Consider the following 18,470-nt stretch of genomic DNA (forward strand, 5'->3'; position numbering starts at 1 on the left):
TGGTGACTGTATAATAGATAGATATTTGTGCACGCCATACATTAGAGACAAATGTGTAGCTGACTTGTTACCTAAAAATCCCTGCTCTAAATTGTTCTTGTTTGGTGGACCTACTCACAGGCTTTGCTAATATGTGGAAGATCTTTTCTACCCATTCTTCTACTTGCAGAGTTGCTCAGTGCTTCTCAGTATTGATGACTAGGTTGGATTTTACAGATAGGACAGATGAATGGGAATGATCATAAGGGAAAAGTGAGGATCAGGCTTTGAGTGGAAAAAAGGTCTTTGTAAGAATAATGACATTTCAGGATTACTCTAATATGACAGGGCTCTAAGACATCATTTTAGATGCACACAGGAGTAAAGGATGTCAGTGATTATCACAGAAACACAGAATGGTTAGGGCTGGAACGGACCTCTGGAGATCATCTAGTCCAACCTCCTGCTAAAGCAGGTTCACCTAGAGCATGTTGTACAGGGTCGGATCCAGGTGAGTTTTGAATATTTCCAGAGAAGGAGATGCCACAACCTCCCTGGGCAGCCTGTTCCAGTGCCCTGGTCATCCTCAAAGTAAGGTTTTTCGTCATATTCGGATGGAAATTCCCATGTTTCAGTTTGTGCCAGTTGCCCCTTGTCCTGTCACTGGGCACCACTGAGAAGAGTCTGGCCCCATCCTCTTTACACCCACCCTTAAGGTATTTGTAAGTATTGATAACATCCCCTCTTAGTCTTCTCTTCTCCAGGCTAAACAGACCAACTTTCTCAGCCTTTCCTTGTAAGAGAGATTCTCCCGTCCCCTAGTCACCTTTGTAGGCCTCCACTGGACTCTCTCCAGTAGCTCCTTGTCTTTCTTGAAGTTGGGGGCCCAGAACTGCACACAGTACTCCAGGTGTGGCCTCACCAGAGCAGTGTAGAGGGGGAGGATAACTTCCCTTGACCTGCTGGTTGCACTCTTCTTAATGCACCCCAGGATACCATTGGTCTTCTTGTCCACAAGGGCATATTGGTGGCTCATGGCAAACTTGTCCACCAGAATTCTCAGGTCCTTCTCTGCAGAGCTGCTTTCCAGCAGGTCATCCCTCAACCTGTACTGGTGCATGGGGTTATTCCTTCGTAGGTGCAGGACCCTACATTTGCTCTGGTTGAACTTCATTAGGTTTCTCTCCGTCCAGCCCTCTAGTGTGTCCAGGTCTTGCTGAATGGCAGCACAGCCTTCTTGTGTATTGGCCACTCCTCCCGGTTTTGTGTCATCAGCAAACTTGCTCAGGGTACACTCTGTCTCTTCGTCCAGGTCATTGAAGAATAAGCTGAACAAGACTGGACCCAGTACTGACCCCTGGGGAACACCGCTAGCTACAGGCCTCCAACTAGACTCTGCACCACTGATCACAACGCTCTGAGTTCTGCCATTCAGCCACTTGTGAATCCGCCTCGCTGTCCATTATGAATATATTGTTTCCAAATATTATTGAGAGCCCTTATGCAGAGATTTCTTTCTCTCTTCATCCTACTCTCTACTCTCCTTAAAAAAGATTTTTTTCAATGTCAGAAACAGTCCCTGAATATTTTTGTGAGTACAATGGAGGAGGGATTAGGGCTGCTTCTAGTCCTACTGCACAATAAGGAAAGGAAACCAGGAGAGAAGGGATGAGAGACTTCAGGGTTTTCTGCTTTGCTTTCCACGGTGATGGTGAAGGAGAAATGGAGGACATGCACAAACACAAGATCCTTTCCTCCTCCCTCAGAAGAAAGAGCAACAGTCTGTGCAAATAGAATCATAGAATCACAGAATGGTTTGGATTGGAAGGGACCTTAAAGATCACCTAGTTCCAACACCCCTGCCACAGGCAGGGACACCCTTCCTCTAGACCAGGTTGCTCAAAGCCTCATCCAATCTGGCCTTAAACACTGCCAGGGAGGAGGCATCCACAACTTCTCTGGGCAACCTGTGCCAGTGTCTCACCACCCTCACAGTCAAGAATTTCTTCCTAATATCTAATCTAAATCTACTTTCTTTCAGTTTAAGACCCCTCATCCTATCACTATGTGCCCTTCTAAAAAGTTCCTCTCTCACTTTCCTGTAGGCCCCCTTCAGGTACTGGAAGGCTGCTAGAAGGTCCCTTTGGAGCCTTCTCTTCTCCAGGCTGAACAACCCCAACTCTCTCAGCCTGTCTTCATAGGGGAGGTGCTCCAGCCCTCTGATCATCTTTGTGGCCCTCCTCTGGACTCACTCCAACTGCTCCATGTTCTTCTTATGCTGGGGGCCTCGGAGCTGAACGCAGTACCCCAGGTGGGGTCTCACAAGAGTGGAGTAAAGGGGCAGAATCGCCTCCCTCGACCTACTGGCCTCTCTGCTTTTGAAGCAGCCCTGGGTACGGTTGGCCTTCCGGGTTGCAAGCGCACATTGCTGGCTCATGTTGAGCTTCTCATCAACCATCACCCTCAACTCCTTCTCCTCAGGGTTCTTCTCAATCTATTCTCTGCTCAGCCTGTATTTGTGCTTGGGATTGCCCCGACCCATGTGCCCAATAGAAGGTGGAGAAGGAAAAATGTTCAGTTTAAGCAGTCCCAATATTCTCAATCAAAGCTGAAATAGGTAGCTGCTTGCACAAATAATGGACTATTTTGCTCCTGGTTTGAGTCAGATATACTTATTTCTCATGTATCATGACTCCCTTCTCAGTATCCCTCCTCCCTCCCTCATATTTAATTCAAAGCAAGTAAGTCAACGGTATTCACTTATTTCTAAAAGTAGCCACTACCCAGAAAATAACTGTTATAAAAGACTCAGTTAGAATATTTATTAACTATTCTTGTTTTCCCTTGGTTGTTTCCCCTGTTGACAGGTTTCTCTTGAATGATATTTCAGTTGTTAGCTTTAGGATACCAGCACTGCTTTTTCAGTCTAAAATTTAATCAGTAACATGGGCAGAAGAAAGGTTCTTGGCTTTGTTTTTTATTGCCCTGTGTGTGAGGAAATAGAGTACTCTAGAGCTGCTTGTGTTTGGAAGTCTTGAAAAGACGGAAGGACTGTGGTTTGGGGGTTTTGAGAGGGTTTTTTTTTTTTCTTCCTTTTTTTTTTTTTTCATTCTCCCTACATTCTGTAGGTTCCAGACACAGAGAAACTGGCTACAGAGAATAAAGTTTTAGAGGAAAAGAAAGAAAAACCCTACACAGAGCAGAATTGTTAAACCTAGAATTATGTCTGCTGAAGAGAAGAGTAGTGCTGGTAATAGACTGTGTAGAATTTTGAGTAGTGCTGGTAATAAACTGTGTAGAATTTTAGGATAAATGTGTGGATTTATCCTGGTAGTTAGAGCTATATGAAAATCTTTTGAGCAGTCCTGCTGTCAGCATAATGGACAGTGTTTTGCAATTAATGAGGGAAAGGTTATGTGGAATATTCACATATTATCAGACCTGGCATATTATCACTCTCCCTGAGGTGAATAGAAAGTACTCCCCCCTTTTAAGATTAAACTAGAAAGATGTATGTCATGACCATGAATTATCTATGGGGTTAGCTTGTTTTTTTATCCTTCTTGTATTTGTCAGCTACAAAATGTTATGATTGCTATTTCTGTTTTAGCTTATTAAAAATTCCACGTCTGAGCATAATGCCATTGTCCTACATTCTTTGCTAAAAAAACCATGATGCCTCATTCCTAGGTCTTTGTAGGCTAAAGGCCACATTACATCTATAAATGAGACTAGTAAAAATTAAATTCAAAATCAATAGTGGTGGAAAAATTTGGATTAGAAAGGCACAGAGAGTGTGGATGTTTTCATTTCTTCTCCCACTGTGTGCAGTTTATTTCTGTGTATGGTTACCTAGGAAATGTCTGTAGAATGGAATTTGTTTAACTGTATTGTCAGATTGATTATCAGTGTTTTGAGCAGGGTTATAAGTAGTGGAAGTGCTCTTGATTCTAGAAAAAGTAAAGATAATTTGGCTTTTTATTAACAATATCAAAAAGAGCCCTGAACCTTGAAAATCTTTCTTGGAAATAAATTATGTACTCATGGGTTAATTTAGCTTGAGTGAGTGGGAAAATATTTCCCGTAGCTAAAATAATGCTGCAGCATAAAATAATATCTTGTGGCTCATCTAAGTCTGTTGAACTTTTGCACCCTGTAATTTCTTCCTCTTGCAAATACTTGTCCAAAGCATTTATGCATGTGCTCACAGTTGGAAGGTCTACGTTAGTGTCTACAGTCCATTCTGCCCATTAATTTGCTCCTGACTAAATAATCTGCCCCAAATTCATCCAGGCATAGTCTTTTATTTTTTGGACGTTTTATAAGATCCAACTTTTTAACACCTTTCCCTGTAGAGTGCTTCTGTAACATCTTTCTTATTTTGTAGTCTGTAAGTCTCAAGGAATAGAACCTTTCTTTGATTCTTTTTTTCATGATGTCTTTTCAGACTTGTTGGCCATTTATATGAATGCCCATAACAATTATTAAACATATTCTGAATATTAAAGGTCAGATTCTCAACAGTTTTGCACTGTTTGGTAATCATTTATACCTGTATAATATGGGTATAACCTACCAACAAAAACTGGAATAATTTTATAACCACTTAACACAGGGATAATTGGCAGTAAATAGTGCAAGGTAGTGGAAATTTTGGTGATAGACATGCAATTATATTTAAAAAAATCAATAAAAAGCTCTTTCAAATTATTATCGTGGCATAAACAAAATAAAATAAAATCAATAAACTTAAAACTACCCTTCTTTGTCCTTTAAAGTGCTGAGTAAAAACAGAAGCCTGCATCATACCTTTGATGACAGAAAACCTGAGCTATATTACACAATTGAGATAGTGATTTCCAGAACCAAGGGTACAATATTGCCAACAGTTGTTAGACCTGATGTCAAAACTGAGGTTGGTTAGATTGAAGGTCCCACTAGTTTTCAACTGTTGCGGTTTATTATAAAAAAAAAAAAAAAAAAAAGAGATATTTCCTAGTATCTTTGGACCTACAAGCCTAAGCAAAATAACCACAAAATATTGCTTTATGCCCCCAAATTAGACGTAAGATAAATCATTGCATAAAACAAAAAAAAAAAACAGGGGAAGGTTTGGTTTTGTTTTTTTGTGTTGTTGTTTTTTTTTTTTCTATTCTTGTGTGACAGAAAAGCAACAGTTCCTGTTATTTTCCATTTTCATCCTTTAACATGTTCAGTAATTGAGAAAATATTTTTCACTAAGAACATTATAGAAACATGGAAAAATGAAATTATGAGACAAAAAATGAAAAGAATTAATACATAACTAAATAACACAGTGATAGGCAGGTTGTACTCCTAATTCCTGTTGTTCATTCAGTGAGAGACTCTGTTTTGGACTATTGTTGAAACTGAGCGCATTCTGCATGTACGTTGGGTTGCTGCAGAATCTCAAGCATCTGACTCAGAATTTAGCTCCAGCTTGTCACATAGCATGGCCAAGCAGAGACTGTGGAAAATTTCAACATCTGTTTATTGCAGTTCAAACAGAGCATCTCTAATGTGCACTAGTAAGCAAGAGCCTGTCTGTAAGTGAACTTTCAAATTAGTGAAATAGCAGGAAATTGATGCATAAAAGAATATCATCAAAATGAAAATACTGTCTTTTGAGATGGAGGATGATAATTTTAGGGAAAACTTTACATTTTGCAAATGAAATGTTTGACCCTGATTAGCATCACTATATATGTGAACAGCTTCTGCAAGAAGTAAAAAAGAAAGATAGGTATGGCAAGCAGCCAGCAAGCTGAGAAGATAGAACAGCATGGAGGCAAGATTACTAAAACATCAGTTGTGAAGAAACTGAAAAAGAGGGAGTATTAAGACTATTAAGGGAAGAGCAGGACTAGAAGGCAGATAGCAGGGGGCTGGCATAACAATAAGATCAGGCAGGAGGATGTCCCTGCCGTGTAGTTCCACCTGAAGAATCACTTAAGGAAGCTGGTTATGATAAGTGTGACTTCTGTGCTCCTTAAGCTGTAATGCCTGTGGGACTTCATGAATTTGAAGAACGTGGACACTGAGAAGAGAAATACGATAAAAAAATGACAGTATGATAGAACTAAACAGAGGCATGAAGCACCCTGAAACTAGCTGAGAACACAGATAAGTGACATGAATCAATTGCTCCAGGTTGTTTAGAAAGTTAATTGGAAAGTTCATGTATGATCTGAAGCTTCCACGCCTATTTCATCTTAGTGTCTATTTTAGGTACAGGTTTTGGCATAGTCCTTTGCTAAAGCTATAAGACAAAGGTGTGCTAGAAGAAACACACACACACAAAAAAGCAAGAAAATACAAAAAAGTTGAAGCCATGTCCCCACTGATGTTCTGACATCAGGTGTGTCCTAGTATTCATTGATGAAATTACCCTTTTTTTTTCTGTAAGCAAGTGAATGAATCAATGTACATAAGATGAAATTTCTGAGATGTGAATCTGTGAGATATGCAAAGTGACGACAGGATACTGTGAAGCCAACAGGACACAGTAGTGGAACTCAGAGCAAGATTTATTTTTGCAGAATAAAATACCTAAAGTCTTTGCCAAAAACTATTTTGAGGAAATGCCTAAAGTGTTTTAAGCATTCGGTTTGCACTGTGTGCCTACATAGGAAATCTTTAGCTATGTGAGTGTTCAAGGTGTGTATGTTTTCAAGCAGAAGCAGGGGAGGAGTTCAGTGTCTGTGACTAGAGAATGGGAAGTTTGATCATATCAGGGTATGCAAATACTGAATTAAGAGGATAGGACATTAGAGAGAGCTGTGAATGGAAGTGGAAGGACCAATAGAGATGCGAAAGAACAACTGAAAGGGAGTGTTGAGATGAAAGAAACACACCACATCACATTAAACTATTGAAGCAAAGAAATTGTTGGATACCAAGATGCTATATGCCAAAGAGATATTGCTGAACAAATAGCAGGACAAAGACAAAGATGATGAAAAATTGCACTCTTCAAAAAAAACTTACATGGAAAACAAGGAGGAAGAACGGATTTAACAGAAGATCTTCTTGCCAGGAAAAAAACAGGCAAAAGAAAAAAAAGGAAGAAAAAACTTCAAAGAGCACACACTAGTTTTAATTGTTGGGAAAAAATCAGAAATAAAGTCAAAATATAAAATTAAATGAGACAGCTAAAAATGTGGGATGCTAAAGATTGCCTGAAGCAGCAGGGTGCCCAGAGCCAGCTTTGACTACAAAGTTTCAAGTTCTTTGCAATCTGATGTTTGCAAATGATTTAAGTACAGTGAATTTTCAGCACTTGTTACTTCCAATTTCTGTGACATAGCATGTGTCGTACAGACAACAGGCTAATCCTTTGCTGATTTATCAGGACCTACATTTTCAGCAGGTTTGTAGGAAAGTACATTTTCAGAAACTCATCTTTTCTTCAGTATAAACAATTTCTGACTACAGAACATATACAAGGTCATTTTCTGCTTGCATTAGTGTTCTGGTTTGGCCCAAACCAGGCCAATTAGTCTTAGAGAAACCAAGGTCACTGCTAAATTCCTCACTGCTTACGAGTGAAGAGCCGAAGGGGGGTCGCAGCTGCAGGGGGGAGCAGACAGGGCAGGTGACCCAAGATTGACCAACGAGGTATTCCATCCCACACACGTCATTCTTACTTTCCTATTTATCACTAACCCACTGCCTCCTGGAGGTGGGGCCCAGGAGGGAGGGGCCCTCCTGTCTCCCACTGATTGGTACCAGCTTTGCCAAATCTCCAGTTAAAAGCCTGCAGGTGTGATGGCAGTGGGAGCTATTGCATTTTGCCCTCTGCCCGTGCTGGGTGGAGCTACTGCATTTTCCCCTCTGTCTGTGCTGGGGGGAGGTACTGCCTTTTCCCCTCTGCCTGTACTGGGGGGAGCAACTCTGCCTGAGGAGGATTTCCAAGCTCTTGATCTTGGTTTTGTACATATTTGTATATATTTGGTTATTTCTATTATTATTGTTATTATATTCTTTTTCATTATTATAGTTTATTAAAACTGTTTTAACCTTCCAACCCATAAGTCTCTCTCCCTTTTCCCTTTCCCTTTCCCTTGGGTGGGGGGGGAGGGTTAACAGAGAGCATCTGCCACCTGGTTAATAGCTGGCCCAGCTTTAAACTGTGGCAGATTAATTGGCGCCCAACGTGGGGCTCGAGAGAAGCTCCAACAGGTTGCTCTGATAAGTTGAATCCTGGCTCTGGTGGGAGGAGACCTGGAGAGCTCAGCTGAGAGAATATCAGATTTCTTCCTTTGAGATTTACAAGGGGTTGGAAAGTTAAAACAGATAGTGAAGATGGTGATGTCATTTTTGAATGCTGTGTTATCTCATCTTTTTATGGAGTTTCTTTCACAATTGAGTATTGCAATGATGCCTTACCTGCCGTGGGCACTGTGTTATTGCTTGCTTCTTATGAATGTTTACATGCAGTTTAGCAGTGGGCGCTGGTCGAAATGTATTGTTTTGGTATGGGGTTTGATACTGATTTATGCTGTGATAAACTGGGCAGTTAATATTCCGATCTCTTATCTCTATGACACAATGATGGGCAGCTTTAATCGCGAATCAGTAGCAGCGACTTCATCTGCACACTCCAGGCGTCCTTTAGCAGATTCTGTTAATGATTACACTTCCAGTTTTACTTTGGGAAATAGTACCTTCTCCTTTTCTGCCAAGCTGATTCCATTAGATTTTGCGAAATTAGGATGGTGCTGTCTAGGTGGCATGTTTTTATTTTTGGTTGTCCTGAATGTGTTTCTGATGTGGGATAAGATTAAATATCGGTGCAGGGACAGTTGTAGGTGTTATGCAGCCACCTCAGATCCTACAGTGTGTACTGCTGCTACAGCCACTAAACCCACTGAAACCTCGGCAGCCTCTACCACAGCTGCTACACCCCCCAAGATGGCCACTGTAGCTACTCAGACTCTCAGCACTCCCAAGACAGCCACTGCATCTACTCAGACTCCAGCATCTATTGAATCTGTACCAATTGCTCCTGTAACCAGGAAGAAATACCAAAAGAAATCAGCTCGTGAAGTGAAGGATGATGACTCAGAGCCTTCTAAGGCAGAGCCTCCATATGACCCAGGTGAGGGCCCTTCTCAGGCAGAGTTAGGGCCTGACACAGATGGGGGTTTCCTCGATCGTCCTTTTAAAGCAGACCCATCACAGAAGAAAGGTCCTTCTAAAGCAGAACTATCACAAGAGGAGGACTCGGACGTAGAGATAACCTACCACTCCTTATCCCTGAAGGACGTGAGAAATATAAGGAAAGACTTCAGCCGTTATGACAGAGAACCTATTATTACCTGGCTGCTCCGATGCTGGGATAATGGGGCAGACAGCATGCAATTAGATGGCAGAGAAGCCAGACAGTTGGGATCCCTGTCCAGAGATGGTGGTATTGATAAGGCGCTTGCAAGAAAGTCAAACACTATCAGTCTCTGGAGGCGACTCTTGTCAGCTGTAAAGAGCAGGTATCCCTATAAAGATGATGTTATGAGTCACCTAAGCAAATGGACCACTATAGAAAAAGGTATTAACTACCTTAGAGAACTAGCTGTGCAAGAGATCATTTATAGACACCCACGGGAAATTGTAGATCCTGTAGATCCTGATGAAGTGGAATGCAACCGATCCATGTTCCGGAAGGTTGTGAAGAATGCTCCACCGACACATACCCATACATTGTCAATATTAGTATGGGGAGAAGATGATATGGCACATTCTACTGTGGGCGAAATGGCTAACTGTATGCGACAGTATGAAGATAGTATTTCTTCCCCACTGCAGGCACGCATCTCGGCTGTGGAAAAACTGACTAAGGAGAACAAGGACTCATTTAAACAACTGTCAGACAAACTGTCCATGATCGAGAATAAACTTGACTCTCTACCTATACAGGTGCGCGTTGCAGCCCTTAAGAGAAAACGTTCTCCTACAGGACCAGCTCAAAGGAAACAGAACACATCACGAGGTATCCTGTGGTTTGCCCTGCGTGGTTATGGGGAGGACATGAACAGATGGCATGGACAACCTACCAGTACCCTACAGGCACGAGTACGTGAGTTGCAAGCTAACAGAAATACCAGAGAGAATTTTTCTAGGAGGATGGCTGCTCCAGTTACCAGTGAGCAGGACCCCAGCCAGGGTAGATGGGCCTCAAATCACTTTTTCCCAAGTGTGAATAGGAGAAATGAAGGTCCAGTCCCTGTGAGCAGCACGAATCCATTTCTTAATTGAGGTGACAAGTGCTGAAGGAGCCCCACCATATAATGAATTACCAGAGGATGAGAAGCAGTATGCCCTGTTCACCGATGGATCCTGCCATCTTGTAAGAAAGCATCGGAAGTGGAAAGCTGCTGTATGGAGTCCCATACGACGAGTCACAGAAGCCACAGAAGGACAAGGTGAATCAAGTCAATTTGCAGAGGTAAAAGCCATCCAGCTGGCTCTAGACATTGCTGAACGAGAAAAGTGGCCAAGGCTGTATCTTTATACTGACTCATGGATGGTGGCAAATGCCTTGTGGGGGTGGTTAAAGCAGTGGAAGCGAAGCAACTGGCAGCGCAAAGGGAAACCTATTTGGGCTGCTGAATTGTGGCAAGATATTGCTGCTCAGCTAGAGGAACTAGTCGTGAAGGTACGTCATGTAGATGCTCACGTACCTAAAAGTCGGGCAACTGAGGAACATCGAAACAACCAACAAGCGGATCAAGCTGCTAAAGTGTTCCAAATAGATTTGGACTGGGAACATAAAGGTGAACTATTTTTAGCTCGGTGGGCTCATGACACTTCAGGTCATCAAGGGAGAGACGCAACATACAGATGGGCTCGTGACCGAGGGGTGGACTTAACCATGGACTCTATTGCACAGGTTATCCATGATTGTGAAACATGCGCCGCAATTAAGCAAGCCAAAGGGTTAAAACCTTTGTGGTATGGGGGGCGGTGGTTGAAATATAAATATGGGGAGGCCTGGCAAATTGACTATATCACACTCCCTCAAACCCGCCAGGGTAAACGCTATGTGCTTACCATGGTGGAGGCGACCACCGGATGGCTGGAAACATACTCTGTGCCCCATGCCACTGCCCGGAACACTATTCTGGGCCTTGAAAAGCAAATCTTGTGGCGACACGGCACGCCAGAGAGAAATGAGTCGGACAATGGGACTCATTTCAAAAACAGTCTTATAGACAACTGGGCCAAAGAGCATGGCATTGAATGGGTATATCACATCCCCTATCATGCACCAGCCTCTGGGAAAATTGAACGGTATAATGGGCTGTTAAAAACTACCCTGAAAGCAATGGGGGGTGGAACCTTTAAAAACTGGGATAAGCATCTGGCACAAGCTACCTGGTTAGTTAACACCAGGGGATCTATCAATTGAGCTGGCCCTGCTCAGTCAGACCTTCTACATACAGTAGAAGGAGATAAAGTCCCGGTGGTGCATGAAAGGAATCTATTGGGAAAAACTGTCTGGATTCTTCCTGTAACGGGCAAAGGTAAACCCATTCGTGGGATTGCTTTTGCTCAGGGACCTGGATGTACTTGGTGGGTGATGTTGCAAGATGGTGAAGTCCGATGTGTCCCTGAAGGTGATCTGATTCTGGGTGAGACTACTTAAGTCAGAACTGTATGTTGTTGCTGCATAAGTGTCTTTCAGGTTAAGACAGTGCTGATGAGACCGGAACTAGCTTCATCAAGTGGCGTCCAGTAACCTCCTCGAGTCTGACATCTTTAACCTGCAACCCGTGGGCACGAACCATGACAAAAGAGAGACTGCTAGCCAGAGAGACTGCTGAGAGACTGCTAGCCAGATGGAAACCCACAATCCTGAACCAAATGAACTTAATGAACTTTTTGTATAGAGATGAATCATAAACTAGTGATATGTGCATATATATTTGAAAATGAAAAGGTAGTGGTGATCTGAGTATGACGTGAATGGTATGGAATAAGGGGTGGAATGTTCTGGTTTGGCCCAAACCAGGCCAATTAGTCTTAGAGAAACCAAGGTCACTGCTAAATTCCTCACTGCTTACGAGTGAAGAGCCGAAGGGGGGTCGCAGCTGCAGGGGGGAGCAGACAGGGCAGGTGACCCAAGATTGACCAACGAGGTATTCCATCCCACACACGTCATTCTTACTTTCCTATTTATCACTAACCCACTGCCTCCTGGAGGTGGGGCCCAGGAGGGAGGGGCCCTCCTGTCTCCCACTGATTGGTACCAGCTTTGCCAAATCTCCAGTTAAAAGCCTGCAGGTGTGATGGCAGTGGGAGCTATTGCATTTTGCCCTCTGCCCGTGCTGGGTGGAGCTACTGCATTTTCCCCTCTGTCTGTGCTGGGGGGAGGTACTGCCTTTTCCCCTCTGCCTGTACTGGGGGGAGCAACTCTGCCTGAGGAGGATTTCCAAGCTCTTGATCTTGGTTTTGTACATATTTGTATATATTTGGTTATTTCTATTATTATTGTTATTATATTCTTTTTCATTATTATAGTTTATTAAAACTGTTTTAACTTTCCAACCCATAAGTCTCTCTCCCTTTTCCCTTTCCCTTTCCCTTGGGTGGGGGGGGAGGGTTAACAGAGAGCATCTGCCACCTGGTTAATAGCTGGCCCAGCTTTAAACCGTGACAAGTAGTTGCAGGGTATTTCAGAATACGGTAGATCTCTATTCCTTTAACCTGAGTGACGTAGCATTTGATCCCAAATGATCTGATTACAGAAAGTGAAAGAAGTGGGGCCTTGAGCTACACCTTTTTTCATGCAAAACAAAAAACAGGTGAATGTTGTACCTGGTAGAAAATGAATCTGTAACTCTTTTGAAAATATACATCTCAGGAGTTATTTATATTTGCTTAATGAAAGATTTAGATTGTAGAAGTCTACATCTGAGTTAGTCTCTCCTCTCAATGCAGAGAAATACGCTGCTCTAGGACACAATTCATGTCATCATAAAGTAGCTGGCTGAAACAGATCAGCTGTATTATATTTATTTTATACAATTCTTATTTCATTTTCACAGAGCCTGAGGTGAAGAGTTCAGATGTTTGTTTGAAGTAAATCCCACGCAGCCTGTCTGGTATAGGACATTCCTACTAGATGCATGATAAAATAGTAGGGAGGAACAAATGCCTCTTTCCTCCTCAAATAAAGGACAAATACTGATAAGACCCCCTTTTCACATGCTGCCTCACTTCTTGACAGAAGATACTTACCAGACATAGCTGCTTACTCTAAGCCAAAGCATCTTTTTCTCATCACGGAAAATGATGACACCAGGTGAAAATTAAAACAGATGCCACAACTGTCAGCTTTCTCCAAATTCTGCCCTTCCACCTGACACATCTATCACATCTATTAATTGATTAATTGTTCTATCAGCTCAAATGATAACATCGTATGTGTGGTTCATGTACTTGCCATGTACCTTGGAAGGCTGTAATCTAGATGATTCCCAGTATATGTGTCCTCATGTTAGATTAACTACTCCTCAAAGTCTGTTTCAGTCTCACAGGTTTATCCTTTACTTAATATGCACAATTTGGTTCCTTTTCCAGCTAGTCTGTCAGCCTGGACTCTGCTGTGAGTTCCCATCACCATTAGATCACAGCTGATACAGATAAGCAGGTAGTTCATGCACCACTTTAAGTGACAGTCTTGTTTTCTGTGGTATTGCTTTATATTTCCTCTAGATTGCAGCTGAAAGTCATAACTTCAGTAAAAAAAAAAAAGCATGTCTGAAAATTTGATGTACAATGTCTTAATTTTTTTTTCAGCACTGAGGACAATTTAAAGTCAAGTAAATCCTAAAGAAGAATCATGGCACTACAAATATTTTTTCTGACTACCAGAGTGTATATAAGTTTGCTTGTATTTTCACAAATACATTACGGGATTAAGAGCAGCCAATGGAAGGCTCTTGTATCTCTGTGAGTGCGGGGATTATTACCTCATGTAAGTTCTGCTAGAGTTCTTCAAAAAGTCTGAAGAGATCAATAAAGCTACCACAGCATTTCTGTAAAGAATGCCAGTTATTTTCCATATCATGACTAGAGGAGATCAGTTTACTTTTTTTTGTTGTACTGCTTCCTTGCTTATACTGTATTTCTGGGCTACCAGAAAGACATACTTCTAATGTAGAAGCTTCACTCCACTTATATTTTTCCTTTGAGTATTTCTTCTTTTTTTTTCCTAGAATCTTCCATTATTACCTGACAGATGTATTTCTTTTTACTCCTTGGAACATACTGTGTTACACATTTGTGTTGGAACAAACTACAATACCTGCCTCCAAGTTTTTGTCACGCTTTGTATACTAGAATCTCTCTTTCAGGCTATATGTGTGTTTTGGCTGATCCTTACTTACTCTGAAGGAAACAGTACTGCTGATTACATTTATACCTCTGTGGACAATATAGTTCCACTTCCTGTCATATATCCTACTATGTTTTTTCTCCTCCCACTAGAAGATCCACTTACAGACTCTCTAGATGCAAATAGAATCTAGTGCATTACGCTACTCATTATTTAGAAAGTTATTTACATAATTTTCAAATAGTCTCACAGAGACTAAAGATATCCCATATTTTTAAACAGATTTCTTCCCTTGTGATAAATTAATTTGAGATATAAAGATGATCCCTTCTGTTTTCTGGTTCGAGCAAAAGACCACAGAGTGTATGTATGTTCCCTTGGCTTGAATGGTTAGAAAAATTATTGTGATAATGTGTTGCAAAAGAGTCCTAAAAATATAGTCAAAATGGTTTTGATCATGCATTCCATTTTATTTAGTTTTCTCTCCTGTCAATTTGGGAGATATTTTGCATTTCATGTATTAACAGCAGTGATGAATCCAGATGAGATAATACTTAAACTTTACCTTTGCATTCTTCATAGAGGTAATTTCTTCTAGTGTGACAAATCATGTTCCACCTTATATGTGGATCTCATTTTGCAAGCAAATTCCCACCTGTGGTATTTTGGTGCAGCATGACTGTATTTGATTTATAAATACGGTCTACATAATAGGAAGATTTTCAGGCCAGTGTATGATTGTAGCTTTGTTCTGAATTTTGGTTTAGTGATGTTTCATATTCATTATTCTGTATGTTATTTGCTACCTCATTTATTTCAAAAAGTGCTTTCATACTGAACTACAATGTTTGTCACAATTCATAGCTGTCTTCTCTTTACCTATATGCTTGTCAGTTGGTCTATGACTTAGTATAGTAAGATAAACTGTTAATGAACCTTTATAAATTTGATGTTGTTATGAGACCCTTTTGAATTTTAATACTGCTACAATCGTACTCTTGGTGGAGCTTTTGTTTTATGTATCAGATTTTGCTATGTATTTGTATGTACAGTTTCTACTATCTGTATTTTAAACACATATAAGGCATTGTCAGCAGAGAAAAAATGATCTAATAAATCTTATTGTTCTTCAAAGAGCAGAAATGTGTCATACACAATGTCATAAATATAAAACCATTTGTTTCCACAGCCAAAAATTCATTTTTACAGTCATGTCAGTTTTGGATTGTGACTATCAATTCCACTTTTAATAACTGAAAATTAAAAGTTGTTTAGAAAATAAAAATTGGACTTGTAAAATATGTATCTGTAAGTGCAGAAATTACTAGTTCCACAAAAAGGAATTTTGCTTTTTATTGTCCATCTATCTACTGAAAGTCATTATATTAGAAGAAGATAGTGAAACTGCTTGAAGAAAACTAGGTACTTATACCTGTGACCTACAAAATATTAACTATATGCATAAAATGCTACCTAATGTTGTTAATGTGTGTACTAAGGAGCATAGATCTTTATTCTTCATTCTCATGAGTGTTCCTGCTTTCTTCTGTGCTCGAAGGATATACTTTCTCCCCATTAGGAAAGGAGATGCCTAGCTAGGGTGTAAGTAGCCAATGAATCAAAAAACCACCTTACTTTCGTGTATTTGGAAAGATGCACTAGCTACGGGTTATTTAGCAATGTGAGGTAAAGGAACTCTTAGAATGTTCTACAGGAATTGTTCATTTTTTTTTCATTAAATAATCAAGTTCTCGCTGAGTCACTAGGAACATGACTGGATATCCAAAAGGTTTAGGTGCTCAACTATAAATTGGTGAATCTGGCATTTAATGCCTCTGCATTGAGTGTTCTTGGTGTTTGTTTGTCATTTGATGTGTTTACTGGAGCATGTAAGTGAGTACCCTCACCCAGGTTGAGTAATTATGGTCCATTTCTTTCTCATTCTCACTGTAGCCCAGTGAATGTTTAATATGTTATGATAGTGGAACAGTTTCAACAGAAGGGAATGAGATCACCTAACAGCCACCACCAAAATGCATTCTCTATTCTCGTGCTCTTAGCACCCACCCGGGAAAGAAGGGAAATAGCTTCAAATCTCCTTTGGCAGTGAAATCAGACCTGGGTCAAGGACAGACCAACTGTAAGTTTCTTTGCACAGCAATAAGCAGGTGTGCTAGACAACCCCAAGGTATGAATAAATTAATTGATCTTAGAATGAGACACTTTGTATTTTAAAAAAAAAAAGGAAACGCCAGAAAAGAATCACCTTTATTCAGCTTGCTCTTAAATTTTCTGTTGAAATCTTTGAATAGCTTTTAACTTTATTTATTAAGTAAAAAGAAGAAACAAATGATAAATTTTACCAAGATTTAAAAACTGTTTACATGTGATTATGAAGGATCTCTTTGGAACCAGTTCTGACTTTCATAAACTGCTTGAGAACAAGAGAAATTGATACAAAATCATTGAAGTGTGAGTGCACTGAAGTATGAGCAAAAAAGAACCTGCATAAATATTCATTTTTATTTTTTACTTCATGAGCTGTGGAAAACGCAAAGCAGTTAAATCTAAATAGGTTAAAGGGGAGCTTTACATGCTGACTTTAAAAAATGCTGCATTATTTTATCACAGAAACACGTACATAACAATGATACTATGTGTAAAAAAAGTAACGTCAGTGGAAACTTTGTATGCGATTATGATGGGGAAAAAAAAAAAAGTATGAAGAAAAAGGGGAGGAAGAGAAGAAGTCCAAAAAAAGCATCTGCAACATTTCAGGCTGAAAACTGTGATTTTATGAGATAAAAAAATCATCTACTCTGAAGTATATGAACACCCACACAGCCAAGCATAAGAAAAAAACTTAAATGAGGAACTATTACATTTTAGGAGGGAGGTGTAGGGGTGTCCATGCTGTTTCTGCTCATGTGTCAGCCAGTGGACAATTTCAGTCTTCAGATTAAATGTAATTCTTTATACTCACCCTACATTTAGAAGATGGCTAAATACTCTTCTTTTTCCTTCCCAAGAGATGAAAGGATTCTTTTTGCAGCAAAAAGTAAACAATGGATTAGGACATTGAGGGTGACCAGGATATAATGCTGGGTCCCCAGCTTAAAAGCAAACTGAAAGAAAAAAGTCTGGAGAAATATCATAAGGAATCCACTAACTTAGAAATCCGAATATGAAGGCAGCTCTGACAGACCTAATCCATAGCAGTTCTTCTATCTGATATAACTCTGCACTACCTGCTTTATTCCTTAAATATTTTTAAAAAGCATTGAAATATCACAGAAATTTCATTTGAAAAAAAACAGAATGCTGACCACCAAAGAGTAAGTTGGGGGTGCTCTTTTATTTTTTATTTATTTATACATATTTCATTCTTCTTTCTTCAGTTCTTCTAAACTCTATGGGCAATGCTCTTTGTTGTTCTGCTCACTGAACAGTTATTTACAATGGTTAAAATCTGTTATACATTTTCATTTAGCTAATTTAGTAGCAAGTTCTGCCACTTACTATTAGTGCACCAAAGAAACAAGCTAACAAAATAAAAGGCCTTGTGATCAAGGGAATTGTCTGGAGTTCTCAGAAAATTCAAGAATATTTTATGAATGCTCATATGCGTCTAAAGACTAAGAAGGTGGAGGAATATATATTAGCCATGGATATTCAGTGAGTGATTTATTACCACTTAAAAATACAAAATGTTAGTTCCAAAGTTTTCTGAGAGGCACCAACTGTCATTTTAAAATTCTACTGCAGGTTGGCAGCTAATAACAAGCAGTGGCATAATGTGCTGAACTCTGCATGTGACCATTGCAGTGGCACGAAAACAATTAAAATCCTGTTTCCTCTAACATGTTTTTAAATGCATCTCTGAGATAGACAAAGCCAATTGCCAATTTTTTTTCTAAATGACAAGCAGTTAGTGAAGGAAATATATGACTACCTTTACTACTAAAAACTTCTATAGTTTTACACAGAATCACACAGAATGACAGAATGTTAGGGATTGGAAGGGACCTCGAAAGATCATCTAGTCCAATCCCCCTGACGGAGCAGGATTGCCTAGACCATATCACACAGGAATGCGTCCAGGCGGGCCTTGAACATCTCCAGAGAAGGAGAC

This window comes from Nyctibius grandis, chromosome 2 (assembly GCF_013368605.1).
Source record: "Nyctibius grandis isolate bNycGra1 chromosome 2, bNycGra1.pri, whole genome shotgun sequence".
NCBI classification, from domain to species: domain Eukaryota; kingdom Metazoa; phylum Chordata; class Aves; order Nyctibiiformes; family Nyctibiidae; genus Nyctibius; species Nyctibius grandis.